Here is a 19,542-nt window from a genome sequence, read left to right on the forward strand (position 1 = left end):
TTTATCTGTAAAACAGCACAGGACCCAGCTGCGTGGGTGTCTGTGGTTTACAAAGCTTCGCATCTTAGTTTCTTTCTCTCTTTCTCTTTTTTTCCCCTTCCTCTGACCCAGCTTTGTTTCCATGAGCTCAGCAGCTCCGTTTCTTGAGAGGGGCAGAGCACATCCTGCGAGCCGCATGCAAACCACAGCATCAGGACAGAGAGAATAATGATCCTACTGCAGGTGCCAGTTAGAGGGAGGGACGCTCCCTATTTTATGACACTCATGTGATCACTATTTTCATGATTGTCCATCAAAAAGCAACCCAGCTGCTCCAATAGGGGCCCCAAAACTAGGTCCTATGTCTACCTCCAAGTATCCTTACTAAGAGCATGTAGGTGCTGGTACTTGTGATCATGTCCCACCTGGCCCACCTCTTGCAAATATGCGATTAGTTCCCCTGAGTTTCATGGATCCACTTTTGTACCAAGTGACTCACAGGCGTTGCAGGATCAGGGCATCTTCCTGTAAAGTGACAACATCCTGAGCCACAAGCAAATAGCACCCCCCCACCCGCTTTAACTTGTGACATCATTTAGCTGAACAAAGAGAAGGTGAAGGGGTGACTTGATGACAGTCTGTAAGGATCTACATGGGGAACAAATCTTTACTAATGGACTCTTCAATCTAGCAGAGGAAGGTATAACATGATCCAATGGCTGAAAGTTGATGCTTTACAGATTTAGGCCTGGCCTACAATAAAAAATTAAGTCAACACAGCTATGTCGCTCAGGAAAAAGCCACACTCCTGAGCAACATAAGTTGACCCAACCCCTAGTCTGCTCACTAGCCCCCACATTAATAAAGTAAAAAGTCATCACCTATGATCCAGCCACACAGAGGGACAGTCAGTTTGATTTTTTTTAAAAACAAAAAACCCACTGACTTTTCTAATATTTTTTTAAACTATTTATTTATTTACTTGGAGGGTTTAACAAGTTTACAAATCCTTGCCACGTAAATATCAGAAACAAAACAATCATTACAACAGTTAGCTTTTGTTTGCAGAGGCATTGGATAGTAGTATACGCACCAGACTTAACACGGTGTTACAATATTACAGAATAAGCATCATTACGGCACTTATATGCCATTGCTTGTGATTTTATTCCATTGCCGTGAGATCTCTATTAACACCGTTTAACAGACCAGGCACGTCTATCATGTGTTAACATTAGATGGGGGGGAACGATTTGGGAACACTCAGTTTCTGACAGAGCTTCCTTTAAAAAGGGTGCGCTGAGACTTAAGTATAAAATTCTTCAACAGGCCTGCTGTTTGTATTGGTCTTTGAAACAAGAGTGCAGCTAAGGACCCAGTCACTCAAACATGCACATGAGTAATTTTATTCACAAGTTGTCTCCTTTGAAGTCAGTGGCATTATTTGTGGGCACAGGTGTCTGCAGGATTGATCCCAAAGCCCCAGAGTGCTGCCAGTGCACAAAGAATAAGAGAACGCTCCACCCTCCCCTGCCAATTAACCCCATGTTAATCTTTTCTTGGCTGGAATCAGAAGCCAACTGAGAGAATCTATAACAAGGACAACAGTTTTTGGTAAATGAGGCAGTTTGGTTTATTTCGTTAGTATCCATTCCTAGCCCAGTGCAAGGTCAGGATTTCTTCAGATCTGCCCCTCACCATTCACAACCAGTGTTCTCTATCCACAGCCTTTTCAGCACCATTCGTACTAGGGTAACCAGCTAGCAAGTGTGAAAAACTGTGATGGGGGGGGGGGTAGGTGCCTATATACGAAAAAGCCCCAAATATCAGGACTGTCCCTAGAAAATCAGGACATCTGGTCACTCTAATTCCTACCCACCACCCGATGCCAGATGCAGAGACCAACTCTTTTGCTGTCCTTCTCCCATGGATGACTCCATCAAGCACGCTGGCCTTGACTCCTTAGCTCAGGGGTGGCCAACCTGTGGCTCTGGAGCCACATACAGCTCTTCAGAAGTTAGTATGTGGCTCCTTGTATAGGCATCGACTCTGGGGCTGGAGCTACAGGAACCAACTTTCCAATGTGCCGGGAGGTGCTTGCTGCTCAACCCCTGGCTCTGCCACAGGCTCTGCCTCCACTCCACCCCTTCCTGCCCCTTCCCCTGAGCCTGCCATGTCCTTGCTCTTCCCTTCCTCACTCTCCAGCCTCCTGCATGCCACGAGAAACAGCTGATTGGGAGGTGTGGGGAGGGCTGCTGGTGGCTGGGCAGTGCTGGGAATGGGGAGGGGAGGGAGAGCTAATGTAGGGGCTGCTGATGAAGTACTGTGGCTCCTTGGCAATGTTCACTGGTAAATTCTGGCTCCTTCTCAGGCTGGCCACCCCTGCTTTTTTTTATAAGGCTTTGTTGCCACTAGTGTCTCATTTCTCACTGAACCCAGCTGATTGGTGGTGCAAGTCCTGCACTGTGGTTTAGGCTGATAGGGAAGTTTAGGAACCATACAGCCTGAGAAAGTGACTGTCAGGTGGCAGGAGTTCCTCACCAGCAGTGGGAACAGCAGCTGCCACCTGAGGCTGGAAGAGGGAGAGGGTGGTAGGCAGTCTGAGGGAGACCAAGGAAGGGAACAGAGTAAGGGAGGGGTGGAGAGGGGCAGAAGGGATAGAGGAAGATGTGGGTAGAAATCAAATGGGTTCCAATGGAAATGGGCCAGATGTGCAAGTGTAGCCGCACCAGCTGTATGCCAATCACCGCCATAAGGCGTTTTGGAGCAGGTCTGCTACAGGACCCAGGAGTCTGGAAGTACAGTACCTCTGAAGAGCTGTACTGAAGGGCAGGCAGACCAGAGTCTCTTCTGCCCCTCTCTGGTGGGAGCTAAAGCTGACATGGAGCTTTTCCAAGGAGTTTGGATCATGCCAGTGTCCTACCTAATGCTCTCGTCAGTCAACCAGGTGCTGCATAATTTCCTAAGCCATGCATGAGTTCTTGCTGAGCACATAAGGGTGCAATGTTCACCAGCAGTCACTGAAGGGCCAGGGTCTTGTGCACTGTTTTCTGAAGTAGTTTGTGACACCATTAGGATAGGTGCTAGGACACCAAAGTCTCTTCTGTCTGGATGATGGAATCTGCGGCAGGAACCCTGTATTAGATGATCAGCTTGCTCTCCCCACTTATAAATCTGAGTATTGAGCATTCTTACTCACAGAAAATGCAGTAAGTACTGGGATTTCTTTTCTTATTCTTCAAATATCACTTTTCTAACAACAGTCTCTCCTACCTTCAGCCATCCAACATCTTGCTCCGTCACCTCTAGTCAGAGAAGGATTACTGCCTCGCCAGTCAACCTAGACTAGCTTCCCCTGCATGTGACAGTTAAGCCAGATGTGAGGCCTTTCAAATACAAGGGACGCTGGATCAGCTGCCAATATGCACTGCATGATACACACTCAAGTGTGCCCAGGAGAGTTGCCACACCAAAGCACCTGCTCTCTAGGGGCTCCTGTCACCACCTCCCACCTCTAATCTCAGGGGATCAGCTAATTAGAGGACAAATTCCCTCTCAGCAATGTGATGTGGAACAAACAGTGCCCCATCAATGGAAGTTTCTAAAGTAACCAAGTAAAAAACTTAGTGTTTCCTAGCCCAGTGGAAGGTTTGCTTTTGTTCATTTAACGTTGAATATCTGCTCCTCTGACTACAGTCACAAGCAGCCATTGGACAGACTCACCCTCGCTCGTATCTGCCTCACAGAACCACTATGCAACGCAGCACCACACTTAGCGCCTGCTTCAAGAAGTAAAGAACCAGCAGCAGAGCTGTGGGAGGAAGTTTGCGTACTGTAGCATATGTGATACTAAGCTCAGGGGAGTGCATGAAACAAAGAAAGACTTTGCGTAAGTACATCAATTACACTGTCAAGGCACTGTAGAGATGACTAACCCTCTCAGCCCTGCTGCCAGGTAGATAACTACCATCGCTTCCATTGTAAGGGATGGGGAAATGAAGGTCTTATGGGGGTGAGGCGACTTGCCTGAGACCAGACAGTAAGTCAGTGATAGAGCCAGGTCTAGAATTCTGGGGTTTTTAACTCTAGTCCTGTGCTCTAGCCATGAGACAATGCTGAATATGCCTCCCTGACTATCATGGGCTCTCAACTCACCCTTAGTAGTAATTTCAGCAACTATTTCTAAGAGAAAAGTTTTATTGTGCAATGATGGGTACATTGGCACTGCCAGGTTAGCCATAGGTAGGAGTGATAATAAATTAAATCACTGATGCAAATCAGCAGTTGTTTAATTACATCAACTAGCATCTTAGGGTATGTCTACACTACAATTAAAAACCTGAGGCTGGACTGTGCCAGCTGACTCGGGCTCGTGGGGCTGTTCAATTGTGGTGTAGATGTTCAGACTTGGGCTGGCGCACGAATTAAACCGGGCCGGCCCGGCAGGGGCTTTCCTTACACAAGCTGAGTCCCAAGTTTGGGAAACACTGCCTTAGCTCAATAGAAGCCTGAAGAGTTTAATTAAACACTTCCCCAGAGACCCCAAGCCAATACGTTTGGGAAGAAGTGTTTCGGTTTGGCTGTTCTTCTCCGGGGTTCCAGATTCTCTTTCTCTCCACTCACTTTATTCCTAGCACTGGGGGAAAAATGCCAAGCTAGAAAAAAAGGTCTTAAACAAGGAGTCAAAATGGTTTTAAAACTGACTCTGTTAATAGAAAAGTTGAAGGGCCTTGTTTTTTTCCAACTCTTCCACTCTAAATGAGAGCCGGAGGAAGCCTCTTAACATTTTCACCTCATGTTTCCTGTAATATTCATCACAGTCGGACATAAAGCATCATTTTTCCACCCCATATTTCACCTTGGACTCACTTTCTCCACTTTCTTAAAGGGACCCTGTGCCCAATGTTCCTCCTCCAGATCAGCTTGTGTATTTGTAACTTAACTGTTCTTTTGAGTGGCACCTCCATGACAAGTGAAACAAATCGGGTGGCAGCCTCCAGTCATCTGCACTAGCTCCGAGCCAGTAAGTTTCCCAGAAGCATAATATGGACAAAATCACAGGGATTTTCTAAAGATTTGTATCTTTAGGGGCCAATCCTGTGTTCCTAGAACTCCCACTACAATCAACAGCTGTGTGCTGATCAGGCCCTGAGGGTGGAATTTTCATAGATACATAGGTCTAGTCTGACCTCCTGTGCAACACAAGCGTGTTTCTGGTGGGTGGTAAGAGCTATGGGTAAAATTTTAAAGTTAGACTTCATATTGGGCTTTTTATATAGAAACTCGTGTCTCTAAGGAGATAAGAGTTAATAATCCATTCCTCACCTGACCACCTTTCTATCTACATGTTCAGTGCAAGTTGGGTGATGATATTTCATTCATGGATTTATTATTATGCAACATCTGTGTGCATCTTAAGGGGTCTCTGGCAGCTGCAGAAACTGCTCCTTGGACATTATGGAGGTGGATGCTCAGCAGTCTTTTATTTGAAAGTTTGCTGTCACCTAGCATTGGAAAGCCATTGGTTTCAGCTTCGCCAAGGGCACAGAGCCATCAGGAAACAGCTCAAGTAAGAGGGTCATCAGACACAGGGAAGGGACATTTGAAATGAAGAGTTACATTTGAAAACCCAACCTTAATTTTCATTTGGGTGGGGATTAGAAACTGAGTGTGGGATTAAATTGGGAAGAGACTACATTCTAACATTCCAGCTCAGCCCCTTTCTATCCAGCTCAGAAGAGAAATCTTTTCTATTTACTGGCCTGTAGAGTAGCAGAGACGATAGCTAAGGTGCAGTGAAGATGCATTCCTTTCCTGTATTAGGGCCATATCTTTTTATGCTAATTCTATGCATGAAGACACCCATTGATAGCACTCGTCCCAAGGTGACAGGCACCCTATAAATATCTACAAGAGCTACACTGAGCTGCATTATATATAATCACAGATTGCATATGGCCTTGGGGATGGAGAGCGTGTGAAGGGCATAGGTAAGGACAACTCTAGCCTTTCCTTCCCCCAAAAGAACAAGGATATTTTCCTTCCTCTGAAGGTTAATTTCACACATCATTTCCCTGTTGCGATTCCAGAAGCAAAGTATCTGCTACCAAAATCTATCTTCAGTATCAGATAAGCAGAAGGACCCCATCCCAGAATTCAGAGTTTACTTGGGAGAAATGGAAAGACCAGAACTGCATTTTTGTCCAAAAATTAACTGAATTTTAACTGCCACTTTGCAGCAGAGCATTCTCCAGATCAGGCTGAACCGCAGTAATGAAAGATTACAGGGAGGGGCAGATAGCAGCCCAGACTATGTAGAACAAAAAATAATTGAGGGCATAAGTCTCCAATTTGGTTTTTCCATTTAATTTCTCTCTTTCTTTCTTTCCAGCACATTAAATCTGAATGCAGGCTGCCAGGCCAGACACCTGCAGGGGAAGTGATCTGACCCATTTATAATCATCTTGTATTTGTTTTTCTGGTGCAAGCGTTTTCCCCAGCACTGCAGTGGGCATGGGTGGGCTTGGTCCCAAAGCCCGGTTTCTGAGACCATATACCTGAAAATATTATGGTTTGAAGAAGGAGATTATCCAAAACAGCCTGTAGAACAAGGAGACATGAAGCAGGCCACACCAGCCTTCTCAAACCATCGAGATGGTAGGAGACAATCCCCTTCCCGTCAAGATAGACACTAATCCCCACTTAAACCAGTCTTCTTAATGAAAGCAGTCAAAGGCCCAAGCCACTGGAAGGTATTTTGACAAGGACATACTAGAATACACACAGGAAACAGTCCTACTTGGACACAGAAACAAGCTGGGAGAATTAACAGGTTTCCCTTTCTAACTTCTGCAGTGCCTCAGAGGCTGCCCAAGGCTGGAATTTCCTTCCTGCACCCCCTCCCCCAGCCAATGTTTCCCCCGGATGGTTAGAGGGGGGCATTTCAACATGCTCCAGTCAAAACCCAAAGCCTGGTCAGCAGCAGCCAAAGTATCTCAAGTTTCATAGATACAAGATGAATTCCGACTTGAAATATCTACATGAAGCAAGGTCTGAAGGTCTCTGCCCGTTTGCTCTCCACCCACTAAGACAGAGGTTCCCAAACTGTGGGGCGCACCCCTCTAGGGGTGCAGAGGAACATTCAGGGGGATGCACGGTAAGGGGGCAGGGAGGAAGCACCTCCCAGCCCAGCTCCACCCCACAGTCGCAGCTCCACTCTATCCCCTGCTCTGCACCCAGGCCAGCTCTGCCTCTAGTTTCAGCCCCTCCCCATACCAAGCTCATCTGCTCAGCCAACTACGCTGTAATGGAGGGGAGGAGCACAGACAGATTCCATTACTGGTGGGGTGGGAGAGGCATGACAGGAAAAGTTTGGGCACCACTGCACGAAGATGTCTCCACCAGTGGGAACAGCTAAGCAGTGACTGCTTGAGGCCCAGATGTGCAGAGTTTCCTACAGTCATTCTTTTGTTTGACCAAAAATATTAGCCCTGTGCGGGACAGTAGAGGCAATTCTTGGGGGATTTTTCAATAGATATTTCACTACCAATACGAGGCCAAGTATATCCTTGGTGTAACTCCATTGATGGGATGGATTTGGCCTGGGAGTTACTCCCAGTGTAACAAAGAGACTTAAGCGCCGTTCAACGCCTCCCACACCTGATACTGCTGTGATTTGGAGTGGTGCTTGTGATTGTCAGCTACAGCAGCACAGGAATTTGGCCTGCGCCACATGCAGTTTCTGGCTTTGGCTTGCAGAGGTCACCCTGCAGCAGGTAGAGCTGTAACCACTGCCTGCAGCACCAGGGCACCATATGCACTGAGTGGGACAGAACGCTGGAGCAGCCCTGCCTCTGAGCTGCACTCTTCCCAAGCTTGGCACCACTGCCACCCGGCCTCTCTCTCTCCTGTTAAAGGTAGGATCCCAAAGCACACCCACCTGCAGGCTGGAAACAGAAACAGTGAGTCATTGAACAGGACCACTGGGGAGGGCTCTGGATACTGTGGGGGAGAGCGAGGAAAGTGGGAGCTGATGCCTGCCTACGTGCGTGGATTTAAAGTTGCGTTTTCAACCTGTGATTGTTACACAAGGGGATAAGCAGGGAGAGATCAAAAGCCGTGATTCATTCAGACCAAAAAAATCATGAGTCAGAACCCAAAGAATCATGAGATGTTAAAATAAAAACTGCTTATTTGTATGACTGTACAGTGTTTTTCCCCCTAGTTCAGGAGACACCATGCAAACACTTTTGCTTCTCCCCAGCAAGAGTGAACCAAGTGTGTAGCATGATAGTTAATTACAAATAATTCACACTTGCCACCAATATACAGCTCAAGGTATCCATTAGCACCATCTCAGCCTGTTACATCTGATGCTATGTTCTGACTCAGATCCACCCTGAATCTCTGGAAAGAGGAGATGCCGTGCTACAACCTAGCCTAGCAAGAGATTTTCATTCAATCTTTATTAGGCCATCTGGGGAACGCAAACACAAGACCCACTGAGTGAGTGCTGTTTGTTTATGTGCTTCCAATGTGCTGTAAGATGTGGGACTTAGTGGACTGATCATGAATGCTAAGTTGAATATCCAAAATTCAGTCTAAATCATTGGAATAAGATAGGTGCAGTCCCATTGATGTAGGACCTTTGCAGGTTTTAGCAGTAACAAATTCAAAGTAAGGAATAAAGCTAATTTCAATAGGCACAAACTGCATTATGCTCCCAGAAAGGACAGTAAGACCTGCTCTACACTGGGGTTGGGGGGAATAGATCTAAGTTACACAACTTCAGCTAGGAAGTCGATGTACTTAGATCTATTTATTGCGGTGTGTTCACTGTGGTAAGTCGACGGCTGGCGCTCCCCCGTCGACTCCACTTGTGCCTCTCGCTCCAGTGGAGTACCAGAGTCGACGGGAGAGCACTCGGCGGTCAATTTATTGTGTCTAGACTAAACACAATAAATGAGCCTCAGTAGGATCCATCGCTGCCCATCGATCCAGTGGGTCATGTAGACAAGCCCTCAGTTTCAACTAACAGCATGGAGGTAATGTGGACAGGACATCAGAAAACTAGATCTCTGTTCCTGGCTCTGCCCCTAGCCTGCTGTATGATCTTGGGTAAATCACCTCCCTCTCTATCCTGTGCCACAGGTCTTGTCTACAGGGGGAAGTTATTTTGGAATAAGGTAAGGTCTGAATTTAAAGTGCTGTAGCTATTCTGGAATGACTCCCCATGAGGATACTTTTTTAAAAAACATGAGTGCCTTTTTCCAGTTTAATCCACTTCCAAAGTGGACTAAGGTAAAACAAAAAATGAAACTTGTATTTGGAATAAGTGTGCACATGGGAGCTTTGCAGAATAGCTATTCCTGTCCATTTTTACATGTACAAGCCCTCTGTCTCCCTACCACCCCCCTCCCATCCATTAAAGGAAGAGAATGATCATATGAAAACTGCTTTCAGGATTATGGAACAAAGTGCTACGCAAGAGCCCAGTACTATTAAACTCAAGATCTGTACTTTATACTGATGCAAAAGCCTCCATCTGAAAATTATTTTCCTGTTTGAAGCTTATCTGGTAACTTGCTATTTATCAAACTCTTATTTAGCTTCCTTAATCCAGATTCTATCAAGTTGTTCTAAGTGTGAATAGAAAAAAAAAAGCCATTCAGTTAATTTCCGTAATTCCAACAGAAGGAGGAAAAAAACAGGAAGTCCATAGAGCAGTAGCACCGACCCACCTTCCCAGTGCATGTAACAACTCCTCTGAATATAATTTCAGTTTCGCTGCTTTGAAAACCATGAGATTTGATCCTTCCCAGTTAAAGATACAGAACTAAATGTTCCAACAAGGAAACAACTGAGAGTAATTGTAGAAGACTGAGTATATTCTAATGAGAATGCAGCAAAAGAGGAATCGGCTGGACTCAGAAGGCCTATGTTGTACCCTGGGCTTTCACTGACATAACCTGGGTAGTCGTGTCAATTCTGCCTTAGTTTCTTCTTCTGTAAAATGAGGATGCTGCCTACTTGCCTTTGCAAAATGCTTTGAAAACTGCAGCTAAACCATTATTTTAATTGCTAACAAAAACAGGACTTCTGGGTTCATTCTCATGTCTGTCACTGATTGTGGAACCCTGAGCATGTCATTTAACCCATGCCTCAGTTTACCAAACTGTGAAATGATGTACTTCATTTGCTTTATTGGGGTACTGAGGTTTAATGTTTGTAAACCCTCCCCATCTCATCAAGTACTTACATGGCCCTGATCACCATGGTATCAGGATACCTTTACAAGACCCTCAGATGAAAGATGCTGTGAGAACAAACTATGCATTACTATGAATCTCAGCTCAGCCCTGATAAGCTCAGCTGCTGACTGATGATTTTGAGCTACCACTACACAGGTTCACTAATATCAGCTCAGATTGTCTGGTCACTAGCAGGCAGATGACAATAAGCATTTTTGTCTTTGCTACTAGCAAATAGAGAAACTACAAAATTTTGCACTGTCTGGATAGTATATTCTGTATTAACCATGAAACATTTGGGACCTTCCACCCCTTCAGGTGGGAAAACTGTAATAAGAAATATTTTGTACTATTGATCCAAGTGTCAGAGCACTTTAAACAATTCAGCCTCCCGTGTGAAGTAGAAGTATCCCTATTTTATACAGGGAAACTAGTGATACATACACAGCCTATTTCTGGTCCTCACTGTAAGTCCCAGACACAAGACGAGGTGAGTGTGGACTCATGCTTTATGAATGTGGATGTTAAACCCATGTATATGCAAATGCAGAACCTACAGCAAGAGGGCTTTTTGGTTAATTGCTCATGGCTGGAGAGATTGATTTTCAGATCAAACATAATGGGTCTCACCTGTCTAGTCAACAGAAGTTTTTTTTTGTTTGTTTTTTTTAAAGGCTTGTTAAGCATATGGCTTAGAAGTAGTTCAGAAGTGTCACTTTAAAGAAAAATATTAAGGAAAAAATGTATGTTGCACAGCAAAAAGTGACAATCTACAAATGAATGTGCCATGAATGGGAGGAACACTTCACTGAGCAGCACAGCTGGTATGGATAGATAACTGTGCACATGCAGCAATAGATCTGTCTGTATGAATGAGCGAGCAAGCACATGGAAGGGAGATGGAGAGACAAGCAGACTAATAGAGGAAGACAGACTTCTAGTACGATTGCAATAAGCCTCTTTAACTTCCCTAAAGGGAGAGCCAGCTGGCAAACCATTCCCATAAGAGGGTGTTATTTGACTCCAGAGCCTTGCAAAAAGTGAACAGCTGACCCCTTTCACACACCCCAGTTCACCCCTTCAGCTCTTTCAACAGGGGTGAGAGCCAGGTACGCACTATCCCCTAGTCTAAATAAGCACTTACAATTGTTGGCCTTTCTGGCACAGAAGAAAACCAGCTGAGCTGTTTTCGGCTGGAAAACAAACACTGAATTCAGACTGACCATTAGCATCTTCAGAACAACCAACCTACTGTTACTTACCCACTGACCTAGTCCAGCTACTTTAGTCCAAAAGAAAATAGCACATTTTAAATGCATAGAAAATTCTTCCACAACATTAGCAACCCTGGGTCCCAATCCTGCAATGAGCAACATATAGGCAGACTCCCGAATTTGCAGAGCCTCTGAAGTTAAGACCGGTTCTGTGTGGGAAGAGGTATCTGCCCACATGTTGCTCATTGCAAGATTGGGGCCTGAGTGTCCACAAATGCATCCATGGAAAATGTTACTGACTTGGGTCTGGGGTTGGGCTTCCCCTCATCCCCAAGAGTTCTTTACTTCAGACATAAGAAGTATGTAATTACACTCACTTTTTAAGTGACATTCAAAACAAGGTTTTCATTCTGTCTAAATGGAGGTGGGGAAAAAGAGGAGGAGGAGGAGGAGGAGGAGTGTCAGCCGAGTTTATAAAACCTGGTGGGAAATTACACCCACTGTGCCAATATTTTTAAAAAGCCTCCAAAAGAGACAGAAAGAATCAAATGCGGCAGTTTGCAAAAGGAATTTCCAAGAGATCAATAGGATGATCGGATTAGTGGGTATGATTAATGGAGAGAATTCAGCTCAAAGACAAGATGACAAAGTGAAGCTCTGATTAATATCCAGAAGTAATTAAGCAATAGTGACAAAGGTGAGGTATTACCCAAAGTAGTTAAGGGGTTTTAAATGAGTGACAGACTTCGGTGCATTTTGAATATTATGTAACATTTCTTTCCTAAAGGCTAGGTCAATTAGCTGGTGATCTAATTTGCCAAGCGAGGTCATTTAGTCATCATTTATCTAGACTCATTTTGAACCACCTAAACTATGGACCAAGTTTTGACCTCCAGCTGAATGAGAAATTCTAAGGTCTGGTCTACACTAGAAAAATCCACACCCATGAGTGGCATAGTTAAGTTTACCAACTCCCTGTGTAAAAATTTTCTGTCAACCTAGCGACTGCTTCTCGGGGAGGTGGATTACCTATGCAGACAGGAGAATCCCTCCTGTTGGTGTGGTGTAGTGCAGTGTAGTGTTTATACTCAAACACTACAAGTGGTTCCTTCCAGCCACAAATGCTGAATCTGGGAAGATACTAAGCAATGGTGGACCTGACTTTTTTCTCACTTAAACTTCTTTTTACCAGTTAAATTCCAGAGTTGCCTAACTGAATTCAGATTTAGACTGGTAAGTAAGAGGAGAATCAGGCCCACTAGAGTTACACTAGCTTAAGTGATTTTATAGGTAAATTCTGCGGTTTGTTTGAAGAGAGTGGGTTCCTTTTGTCGGGGTGGGGAAAGGAAGAGAGCATGAGCTAGTAACATAGCATCCCTAGAAATCTTTCAGAACAAAGCCTATGTTTTTACTAGTGCAGTAGTTCTCAACCAGAGGTCCAGGGCCTCCTAGAGGGCCTTGAGCAGGTTTCAGGAGGGCCTCCAAGCAAGGCCAGCATTAGACTTGCTGGGGCCCAAGGCAGAAAGACAAAATCTTACCACATGGGGCTGAAGCCGGGGTCCTCAGCCCCACCACCTGGGGCTGAAGGTGAAGCCTGAGCAGTGCAGCTTCATGGGGGGCCCCTGTGGCAAGGGACCCAAAGAAGTTGCCTTGCTTGCTACCCTATAACACTGGGCCTGGCTTTTATATGCAGAAAACCAGTTATTGTGGCACAGATGGGCCGTGGAGTTTTTATAGCATGTTGGGGGGAAAGGGGGACTGAGGAAAAAAAAGGTTGAGAACCTCTGCACTGGTGTACACCAGGGTAAAATGAAACATTCCCTGATCAGCAAGAAAGCCAGGGCTTCTTGTTCAGGTTAACAAATCACATCTCAGACTGGGTAACCACCACCAACAGCATTGCTGTAAACACTGGTTGATGTTTTGCTTTCACTGAATGAAATATAGTCAGAGGCAATAGGCATTTTATAAATGATTGAAGTCAAAATAAAACATGGCTGAGTTTCCCCCCCCCAACAGAATTGCTGCAGAGATCATACAGTGCAACCCAGACACCAAGAAGAAGCTGGTACCAGGAAAATCCATGCAGGGACAAGTTCTCACCGAAGAAAGATTCAACAACAAAACCATGTTAGAGACAAGCTGCCTGGACATGCAGTCTTAAGGGGAGAGAGAAACAGTAGCATCTTTATGTCTAAATGATATCACATGTACCATACACATTGGAAGTGGAACACTTTTAATCTTACATTTACTATGAAATCTTCAGTCATTTTCCCTTCCCTCCAGTCAGAAGGAAAGCAGCTCAACTTTTAGAAATCCTGGGGCTGATACAAAGCCTATGGAAATAAAGGAAGCCTTTCAATTAGCTTTAATAGCTTTGGATCCAGGCCATCAATATAGAGATTAAATGAGTAAGGGAAAAATGTTATCAGAGTTGTTATTTATATAGCAGTTATGACAGAATCCTATGTGCTTTACAGTGAAAGCAATTCCGATGTGGACTAGCACACCATGATTAAAGTCCTTTCCAAGTCAATAAATAAATAATATCAATTCTGAATATTAATAAGGATACTTGGCCCTCCCCTGTGCAATTTAATAGTAATAATTTAAGGCTCAAAACAGCTCTGTTGAGGAACGTAAGGAAATAGATGGGCTCAGAAGTTAAGACTCTTGACTCACGCTGTCTGAAAATGCTTTATACACTTGTTACAAATACCTAAGATGACTAGAGTTGAAACATTGGAGATTTTCCCCCCCTATTTGTTTGCTTTGTGTATTCCACAAGTCGGTTTCAATATTTGCCTTATGTAGTTAGAGTGTCCCCTGGTTTGTGTGGGTTTTTCATAGCAGAGGAAAGAACATTTTTAAAGATAAGAAAGTGATTATAAAAACAAAGTCTGGCAGGCAGGTTGCAGGCTGACAGAGTCCCTTCAAAATGACTGAACTGCACACAGGAGCCTCAGGGCAGGGTTAGCATCTGAAATGACTAGATCTGAGGTTGGTTGACAGTGTCTCTGGGACACACTCATTGGATCACACAGGAAAACAGCCAGACTGGCCATTGAACTTCCTGAAGCCCCATCCTGTACTTTAACCATCAATTCATTTCTAAATACAGAGGCATACGTTTAGCTGAAGTATATTAACATGTCTAACTCATACCAAAGGAAGAGAACTTCCAAATGAACCAAACAAAACCCACTGCTACATGGGGGCAGGAAACTGAGGCCTTGAATTCTCCAGCTTTCCTGTGATCACCTAATTTCCATAATGGGTAAAGTGTTTTCAACCCTGAAGCCAATCTGGCAATGGAATGAACTGTCCTAGAAAGGTAATTATGTCCTGTCATTAGACGTGTTCGGGATAAGGTTAGACAAATGTATAGTGGGATTAAGTGTCTTATCCTACTTGATGTAGAAGGCTGACTAGATTATTTAAGCGGTTCTTTTCAAGCTTGCCTAGGATTGCACAACGCTGGAGGTCACTTCCTGATTTGACACTGAGGAGTAATTTTGTCAGCACTGCTCAATAACAGATTACCACCACCCCGCTCTGACTTTTCAGCTATGGAGACTTAGGTTTGCATCACTTACACCTGGTCAGCCAAGAAAGCTAGTTTGGTGGTCTCAAGTCACTAGTGGGTCATTTTGTCCACCCCTTGAAGCCACCACACATCACTGACAATACCAGAACTGGAATAGCAGGGAGTGTTGTACGTCAAGTAGGAATGCATTGGCACAGCAGTGTGGAGGTCTGGGCCTGAAATAACAGGGGTACTGCAGGTCAGGACTGAGGGGCACCCCTGTGTGAAGACCCCATACTGCAAGACAAGGAGAGCGAGGCTGCACATCAGAAATAAGGTATTAGGTTCACTGGCAGTGCTATGGGAACAAGAACTGGAATAGCAGGGTATATTGTAGGCCAGACCTATGATGCACTGGGAGAACTGCATAGCAGGATCTGTAGTGGAGTACCCCCGGGGCAGGACTGATGTGGATAGGCAGAGCCATGCAGGTGATCAGTACTGGAAGAGCAGGTGGGCAGGTCAGGAGCTAGGCACATTCTCACTGCCCAGTGCCCATAGCACTGCTACTGCTTCCTTCCCCATGCGCAAAAACAACCAGCCAAAAATCACAAGGAAGAAGGGTTTGCCAACATGAGAGCCCCCAAGAGTGTGAACTACCCAGAGCAGCACATCATACTCAGCAGATACCCAGAGCTGCTGCTTTCTCTTTAACACCTTCTCCCCCCGCGCAAAAAATCTTCACCCTACCAGAGCACAACATAGTCATGCTGCCTCCGGCACAGGAATTCAAGTCCCAAGTCCCCGGAGAGCCAAAGTCCTGAAGCTGTGGGCAGGGGCAAAGAGCGGAAGGGGCTCCCCCTGGCTGCAGAGCCCAGACAAGCAGAAGGGAGGCGACAGCCTGAGCTAGCAAGTTCCTGCATAATTAAAGCCGGAGAACCGCTGTAGTTATCCCGGGGGGGGGGATCCCCAGCTGCTTCCCCGGCTCCTTCCCACCGGTCACCCCGCAGCCCTCGCTGGCTCTGGCCCCCACCGATTTTTCTCTGGATGCACCTGACCCTGATGGGGAGGGAGGAGATGCGAGGCGCCCCCCATCTCCCGGCGCCCCCTCGCCCCGCCGGACTGCAGCTGCTCTGTCACTCACCCGCCGCAGGAGCCAGCCCCGACCGGGCTGCGGCAGCAGCCGCCCAGGCCGGCGAGAGGCGAGCAGCGCCCGGGGAGGGTCCCCCACCAGACGCAGGGCTGGAGCCAGGCTCGGGAGCGCCCTGCAGCTGCCCAGCTCCGGAGCGGCCCCGTCCCTCCGCAGGCGGCAGGGAGCAGAGGGAAGAAGCCGGCGCTGATGGAAGTGCCGCAGCCTCTGGTCCTGCGCTCAGTCCCGCCCGGCTCCTCCTCGAAGGTGTGGCCAGGGAGAGAGGAGGGGGCTGAGGACCGGAGACGGGCGACGATCCGCGCTCCCCTGCCTGAGCGATGGCGAGAGCAGGCTGGAGAAGGAGCCTGAGCGGGGAAGTGCCGAAAGGGGCTGCTGGGAAGCGGCCAGGCGCACAGGTATTTTCAGAGGTAGCAGGGAACAGGGCGCAGCGCAAGGCAGAGTCGCGTGCTTCCTACAGCCAGGCGGGTGGTAACGGGAACCAGGCCAAGCAAAGCAGTGGGGGAAAGGTTGCTGTTCAGGAAGGGGTCCCCACACCCCACCGTGACAGTATTTTCTGAAGAGCGGTTCAGAATGATTCAGATATGAAATTCTATTTTGTATCTCCCCCCCCCCCCAAAAAAAAATATTCTGCAGGTCCTGGCGTAGGTACTGGAACTAGGGCTGCTTGAAGTGTTTGCCACCAGATACAGGGTTTGCAGTTTGGTTCAATGGCTCTCAGTACCCCCATCATACAAATTATTCCAGCACCTCTCGATACTTGGTAAACCACCATCACTGTTTTCTGGCCTGTTCACACTCAGGGTGTCAAAGTGATATAATACAGGCCCTCCAAACCATTTGGAAAGCATTCAAGTACAATGGGGATGGGACCTAGACCTCGATCAGCAGTTCTCAAAGGGGGTCCACAGACCCTCAGGGTACTCCAGAGGGGTCCATGAGTCATGTGTGGGGCTACCAGCCCCACTGATCAACTCCGGTCCTCACCCTCCCTCCCAGTGCCTCCTGCACACTGTAGAACAGCTGTTCTGTGGCATGCCGGAGCCTCTGGGAGGGAGGAGCAGGGACAGGGTACATTCAGGGGAGGGGGCAGAAAGAGATGTGGAAGAAGATGGGCATAGGTGGAGTGGGGGCCAGAAGATGTGGGGCAGGGCTAGGAAGGGGTGGAGTGGGAGTGGGGCCAGGAGAAAATTAGAAACCAGCTTGGGGGTCCACACAATTTTTTAATCAAAATGGGGTTCCTTGGGTTGCTAAAGTTTGAGAACCACTGATCTAGATCAAAACAGGAGAAGAGTCCTTTGGATGCAACAGGAGAAAGGGGGGATACCTTTATTCAAGTAAATTTTATTAAGGAATCCTACTCAGGGAAACGGCATTAAAATCTTCCTACAGCTGAAAAGAAGTTAGGAGCCTATGGTGCTATACACTCCCTTCCTACTGGTGAAAGGAAGATGAATAAGGAAAGTGGAAAGGAAGTAGTGAAAAAAGGAAATACGTCTTTTTTTTAAGATAGTAGCAAGCTTAGAGTTAAGCCCCTGACCCCTTCCCATCAACTGGGCTTCTTTTATTGGTTCCGATCAGGGCCGGCTCCAGGCCACAGCACGCCAAGTGCGTGCTTGGGGCAGCACGCTGCAGGGGGGCGCTCTGCCAGTTGCTGGGAGGGCAGCAGGCGGCTCCGCTGCAGGTGTGCCTGTGGATGGTCTGCTGGCCCCACAGCTCCAGTGGACCTCCCGCAGACACACCTGCGGCAGCTCCACCAGAGCCACGGGACCGGCGAGCAGCAGAGCGCCCCCCACGGCGTGCCGCCGTGCTTGGGGCAGCGAAATTGCTAGAGCCGGCCCTAGTTCCGATCACTTGATGTAAGTTAGCATAGCACCACTAACTGCTATGGAACCACTGATTTACACTGCTGAGGATGTGATCTTCTCTGTATGAGCCCTTCCCTGAAAGATGCACAAAACCTCTGGACTTGGCTGATGTCAGATAAATGGCAATGTTTAGAGAACAGAAGAAGGGGAATTGAAGAAAAAAAACAACCACCTCCTCCAAAATACTGTTTTGGCATCAAAAGGTACTGGGTGTATGTGAGTGCCTATGAAACAATGACTGCCTTTGATCGTTCAGGTTTTTCATAAAAGATCTCAAGTTCCAGTGTTGGTAGAAGATTCCACATATATTTGGGTCTTCCTAAAACAGTCTACTATGGATCTAGATAAGATTTGCATTTTAATTCAGAGTGAGTACACCTGGAACACTGCTGGCTTTACTGAAATTATTAAGTTGCTGTTGTTATAGGTGGCGACCCAGATTTTAAAAATATCTGCAGTTTTTCATAGATAAAGTGAAGAGCCTGATAGCAAGCTCCTGTTTGCCATTAAATGAATTTACTCTGGAGGGGAGAGGTTTCATGCTTTATATAAGGAAATTGTTAAGACAAAAGCCACATGAACACCTTATAGAAGTACAAAATATTGTTTATTTGAGGCTCTCAAAGAACTCTGCGTGTGTTAATGAATCAAGGCAACACCTTGATGATATAATGTTTATATCCCTTTTGTTGACAAGTAAACAGATTAGAAAAAATCGTTTGCCCATGGTTACAGTAAGTCAGTAACAGAGTTGTGAGTAGAACCCTGGAGTCCTAGCTCTGAATCTGCTTTAACCACTAGACTCTCTCCATGTGGAATAAAAGACTGTATATGCACAAATTCCCAAGTGCATCCTACAATGTTATTTGTTCTGTCCCCCCATTACAAATACAGTATCATGCCAGTTATCTTAATTCCCTTTATTCAAAAATCCTAGTTATTCAAATCCACCCTGCATTCCCCATGTAACCCTCTCAGCTAATCACTTCTGTTTATCCAAACACCTGGTTATCCAAAACATTCAGGTGTCCCCCAGGCTGTTTAGCTAAACAGGAATGTACTGTACTGTAATAAGGAAGGCTTGATGTGAAGTGCTTTGTCTAGCAGAGTAATCTAAGAGGTCCACTGATATTGACTACAGCAATCTACCTCCTGTATACAAACAGCCTCCAGGCTTTAAGGCAGTGCTTAATATGTAATGAAAGAGGTATGGGGGCTTGAGCAATTTTTTTTACATTCATAACTGATGCAGCAAGTCCAGAGGTGCCAGGGCTATGAACTGCCAAGCCTACAGGTGCCAGGGCTCAGCCCTGGATATCCCTGGCACAAATTAAGCCCTGCTTTAAGGACTTGATACTAAAGGAATACTGTGCTTCTCATTCAAATCAAAAAAGGATAACAGCGTTCAGATATCAAGCTGAAGGGTGCATTATACATACCAGACAGAGACAGAGCTTAACAGCTTTGTGCCCCAGGTGGAGAAAACTATTCCCTGGATGTGGCCTACAAGGAGAAAGCTCAAGTGCTACTCACTAGAGGGAAGCATAAAAACATG

At 46.2% G+C, this 19,542-nt stretch overlaps 1 protein-coding gene across 1 annotated transcript in view; it reads right to left on the reverse strand.

The window, feature by feature from the left end:
* Positions 1–16,168, reverse strand: part of PPP1R16B (protein phosphatase 1 regulatory subunit 16B) — a 99,747-nt gene extending 83,579 nt beyond the window's left edge. Inside the window, exon 1 of the mRNA XM_032774335.2 lies at positions 16,117–16,168. The gene's annotated coding sequence lies outside the window, so the exon portion shown is untranslated. The remainder of the gene's footprint in view (positions 1–16,116) is intronic.
* Between the last annotated feature and the right edge of the window lie 3,374 nt (positions 16,169–19,542).

This window comes from Chelonoidis abingdonii, chromosome 14 (assembly GCF_003597395.2).
Source record: "Chelonoidis abingdonii isolate Lonesome George chromosome 14, CheloAbing_2.0, whole genome shotgun sequence".
NCBI classification, from domain to species: domain Eukaryota; kingdom Metazoa; phylum Chordata; order Testudines; family Testudinidae; genus Chelonoidis; species Chelonoidis abingdonii.